Source organism: Ranitomeya imitator, chromosome 5 (assembly GCF_032444005.1).
Source record: "Ranitomeya imitator isolate aRanImi1 chromosome 5, aRanImi1.pri, whole genome shotgun sequence".
NCBI lineage: Eukaryota > Metazoa > Chordata > Amphibia > Anura > Dendrobatidae > Ranitomeya > Ranitomeya imitator.
Window position 1 is genome coordinate 335857128 of NC_091286.1, and position 5555 is coordinate 335862682.

The 5555-nt window shown below is 40.5% G+C and overlaps 1 pseudogene; it reads right to left on the reverse strand.

Annotated features, from left to right (window-relative positions):
• Positions 1-1832: 1832 nt before the first annotated feature.
• Positions 1833-3439, reverse strand: LOC138680714 (polymerase delta-interacting protein 3-like; annotated as a pseudogene).
• Between the last annotated feature and the right edge of the window lie 2116 nt (positions 3440-5555).

Consider the following 5555-nt stretch of genomic DNA (forward strand, 5'->3'; position numbering starts at 1 on the left):
CATGAATTTCTATTGGGGGAGGCGTTTATACCGTTCCGCGTTTGGTAAAATTGATAAATCAGTTTTATTCTTCGGGTCAGTACGATTACAGCGATACCTCATTTATATCATTTTTTTATGGTTTGGCGCTTTTATACGATAAAAACTATTTTACAGAAAAAATAATTATTTTTGCATCGCTTTATTCTCAGGACTATAACTTTTTTATTTTTTTGCTGATGATGCTGTATGGTGGCTCTTTTTTTGCAGGACAATATGACGCTTTCAGCGGTACCATGGTTATTTATATCTGTCCTTTTGATCGCGTGTTATTCCACTTTTTGTTCGGCGGTATGATAATAAAGCGTTGTTTTTTGCCTCGTTTTTTTTTTTTTTTCTTACGGTGTTTACTGAAGGGGTTAACTAGTGGGACAGTTTTATAGGTCGGGTCGTTACGGACGCGGCGATACTAAATATGTGTACTTTTATTGGTTTTTTTTTTTATTTAGATGAAGAAATGTATTTATGGGAATAATATTTTTTTTTTTTTTCATTATTTTGTAATATTTTTTTTTATTTTTTTTACACATTTGGAAAAATTTTTTTTAACTTTTTTACTTTGTCCCAGGGGGGGACATCACAGATCAGTGATCTGACAGTTTGCACAGCACTCTGTCAGATCACTGATCTGACATGCAGCGCTGCAGGCTTCACAGTGCCTGCTCTGAGCAGGCTCTGTGAAGCCACCTCCCTCCCTGCAGGACCCGGATCCGCGGCCATCTTGGATCCGGGGCTGGAGGGAGCAGGGAGGGAGGTGAGACCCTCGCAGCAACGCGATCACATCGCGTTGCTCCGGGGGTCTCAGGGAAGCCCGCAGGGAGCCCCCTCCCTGCGCGGTGCTTCCCTGCACCGCCGACACATCGCGATCATCTTTGATCGCGGTGTGCCAGGGGTTAATGTGCCGGGGGCGGTCCGTGACCGCTCCTGGCACATAGTGCCGGATGTCAGCTGCGATAAGCAGCTGACACCCGGCCGCGATCGGCCGCGCTCCCCCCGTGAGCGCGGCCGATCGGCTATGACGTACTATCCCGTCCAGGGTCAGATAAGCCCAGGGCACCTCGACGGGATAGTACGTCTAAGGTCACAGAGGGGTTAAGGACATAAAAATTCAAAGTTGGAAAATTGCGAAATTTTTGCCAAATTTCCATTTTTTTCACAAATAAATGCAGGTAATATCAAAGAAATTTTACCACTACCATGAAGTACAATATGTCATGAGAAAACCACATCAGAATCTTCAGGATCCGTTGAAGCGTTCCAGAGTTATAACCTTATAAAGGGACAGTGGTCAGAATTGTAAAAATTGGCCCGGTCATTAACGTGCAAATCACCCTTGGGGGTTAAGGGGTTAAAGGAATATGAAGGTATTGAGATCCATTTGTAGGAATTCCAATATTAAAAGTACCAAACTACAATAATTATCTTTTCAGTTGAAAAAAGATTATTGAAGAAATGAAAACAAGTTATTCAACATTTATTTAGCTTCCCTTTACAGCACAGTAGAACCATAATCGTGCTACGTCACAAAACTAGAGCAAGGGGAAAATGGAAATTCTTAATGCAATAATGCAACTGCCCCACAACAAATGTGAACTGTACTACAATGCTGGGAACAGGATAAATTGTCTAATGTCAGATGCCACACTCCTTCAAACATTACCTCCTGGTGATCATCAACACCGTTAAACAAAAGCAAAAAAGAAATATGAATTTTATTTAATGGAGTCTCTGGGCCCATATGTGAATTGTGAACCTCTTATTACAGTCTCCAAATTGTGTTGGTCTCATCAGAGCTAAATCTTCAATGCAGGTGGTTGGATGACTGCTGATGACCATGAGGATTTAAAGAGTGATTTTAAGATAGTATCAGGATCAACTTCAGCTGGAGGACTTTAAGCAACACTGGAGGAGGAGGAGTTTGTGTTTCTTCGACATTAACCTTCCTTCTTTGATGTGGTCTCACTTAATCTTAGTAATATGGGCTGGTCTGATGTTTTCACACTACCATTGAAAGGAAGATTGCATTTCATTGGTTGTCCATCTAGGTATCTGTCGTTGTATTTTTTGTAGGGACCAACTGCATCTTCCTTTCTTACAAACACAACTTCTGCAACTCCTGAACTCAACAAGCAGTTGCGCATCAAGGAAACGCATACACAGAAATGCTACACAATATCTTACTCTGTGACTCTTGGATGAAAATTATTAATGGTAATTTTTGTGCCTTCTAAAGAGCTAAAGACAGATTCTTTATGAGTGGGCCCTACTGATGAACTGGCCTCCTTTCTGACAAGTGTCCGTGACACGTTGGCTAGAGCCTTTGCGTGCAATAAAGGTGGCTAAGTGTTGTGCTTAGTAGACATGGGAGCTGTGTATGCATATCTCTGTACCCCTTTATTAAGAGGTAAAGTTTTCCCAAGAGAAAATGAATTTGCAGACATACACGGCCTTTTCTGCACATTGTTTGCAATTGTGGTTTTCATCTTCTTGGTGGGGATGTGGTAAAGTTCCAAGTCGTCATCAATACCATCATCGTCCATATCTTGTAAAGAGGAAATCTGGTGTATCCCAGGGCAGTGGTTATCTATGTTTAGTGGCATTCCTTTAACAGTGTTCCTTACACTAGGACAAATGATTTTCGGCTGTGACATTTTGATATTATTGGTAATATCAAATAAAAAGTAGCTGTCCAATTATTAATTACATACAGTGGTAATACCAACTATAATAAAAATATAAAAATTAAAAAAGGCTGCTACGAATCATGAATGGCAGACCATTCGGAGAACTAAAAAAAACAACAAAGAACCCTGTATATAGAGATCAAAAAAATTATAGGAATTATAATTATAAGAATATAATAATGAGAGAAATATATATATATATATATATATATATATATATACAGTATATATATATATATATATATATATATATATATATATGTATTGTAAGGTAATATGTATGGGTGAAGAGGAAGAACCTTGTGCCACAGGTGTGTTGATAGTTACGGATGGTGCTCTCCTCTTTAAATTTAGTTTTTTCACAAGCATCCATCAGGTTGTTTGCTTTTCCTCCAACGCTGATCTGCTTTCTCTAATTCTGCATCTCATGAACATGTTGCACTTTGCCCTTTATACGGACACGTGCGTCCTTGGCAATATATTTTTTACTGGCATTTTTTATGCCAAGCTTCACATGCGCATCTGTTACACCGATCTTCTGAAGGGCCTGAAACACATTCTGGTAATTGGTGGAGACTAAATGACTAATCATGGTAGGCTGTATCCTGGATGTCATACCTCCCATAGCCACAGATGTTATTAATCCTGTACATGCCCATTCCTGTCATCACCATGTCCCTTTTCCTGATCATGTGATCCAGCGATTCGTCTGCCATATTTTTACTAAAAACCTGCACCTTCCCAGCAGCAACTGTGTAGGAAACTACGTTACTGTTTTCCAAGGTATTTATGGTTTTTACACACTATATTGATGTGTACCCCCCAGGGGGAAATGTTTGTCAGCCTATACATGTAGTGTATGGGCATTCCAAGTATAGGGGAAATGCTCCATTTTAATGTGACAATTTTTTTATGAGACCCTCCTCCACGTTTCTTCCAAAGGGGATTGTGGTGTGTGTAAATTACGGCCAGGCCTTGCATTCACTTCATGGACAAAATTTATGGTAATAAAAAAAATTATAATGGGAACTTTTGTTTCATGTGGCCATCCAGTGCGTGGTTTCAAAGGGTTATTGGAGTGCATGTAGCATTGGTGCAGGGCAGGACTTACATTCACTGTGTAAGCAAACAGTATGGGAGACAAACTTTCTTCTAATGGTAACAATTCTGTCCTGAGGCACTCAAGTACATCTGCTGAAACAGTTATTGGGGTCCATGTAACATTGATGCAAGGCAGGCTTTTCATTTAATGCATAAGAAAACAGTATGGGAGACATACTGTCAGTATTCCGGGTTTTCAAAGTCACCTTGTGAATGATCTTGCCCTTTGTTAAGATGGAGTTTGCTGTTTTTGTCTGCCCTATTTCCTGTTCGTTTGTTAAAAAACCCGGCTCAGGTGTCAGCTTCTTTGCTGGAGTATTCTGCTTCCGTTCCCCTTCAGCTCAGCTGCCTTGTTCTACTGTGCTTTTACCCATGGCTCTGTACATTCTCTTCGTATGTAAGCTACACCCTCTAAGTTATCTTCAGTCCGTTGACTTGGGAACTTAACCCTTGGTTCACTCCTTCTGGTAAGAACTCTGTTTTTGAACTAAGTTGCTGGACTGTGTTTTTGCTACTTAATCCTTCATTTACTCCCCCGGTGAGAGCTGTTGGAAACAACACCAGTATATACTTTAATGTGAACTTGTTTCTGGACTTACCTGTGTTTATGCCACAATTGAGATAAACTTGTGAACTAGTTTCTGGACTTACCCGTGTTAATACCACACCTGGGATTAACCTGTGGACTTGTTCTGGACTTCCATGTGCTTACTACATACCTGGATTTGACTCTTTCTGCACAGACAGTGTTTTGGATCTGCACCACGTCACCTGTCACACTCACCTTTTGATCACCTTGGCAAGGACTCTGCCTTAAGAACTCTGCCGATTTGCTGTATATGTTTCAAGGACTTGTTTCATTGCGGGTTATCAGTATATTGTTTTGGGTGTTATTGCTGTTGTACAAATACACTTTTTGCACTAAAGAAACCCGTCTCTGTCTGTTCATTGCCCCACGCTACCAGAATCCTCAAGTTCCTACAATAGTATTACACACACTTCTAATGGGATCAATTTTGTCAAGAGGCCGTAAAGTACATCTGCTGAAAGGCTTATTGAGGTGTATATAACTTTGGGGCAGGCCAGACCTTGCATTAAATGCATAAGCAAACAGTATGAGAAACACACTTTCTTTTAATGGGAACATTTTTGTCATGAGGCCCTCAAGTACGTCTGCTGAAACGGTTATTGGGGTGCATGTGACTTTGGGGCAGGCCAGGCCTTGCATTCAATGCAACATTTTTTCAGGGGGCTCTTCTTTACCTCTCGTGAAAGGGGTGCATCCTAATTTTTGGCAGCCCAGATGCTCACTGCATAGGCAATAACGGTACAGGAAACACACTGTTTAATGGCCCTTTATGAAGATTAATGCCACCTGATGCCCCTCTAAAAACAGGCTCTGTGAATTTAAGAGTCTCTGCATTATAAATGAAACAAGATGTGTCTACTGATGTGTCACACACCACATGGCCAGCTAGGGTTGTGAAATGTTACAATGACATTGCATTTCTATTGGTTGAAAGCAATGCTAAAGTTGAAAAACGCATCAAAAACGCTGCGTATGAACACAGCCCAATTGGTGGAGGAAGATTTTTGTTTGGGGTTAATTATTTTGCCTTATATACAAGTCATTACCCTGGAAAGGATGCATTGTAACAAATTTCCCAGCAAAATCCATTTGGGTTTCGGTTTTGTATGTTTTTTGGTGCACCTGTAAAAATAGCATGAAAC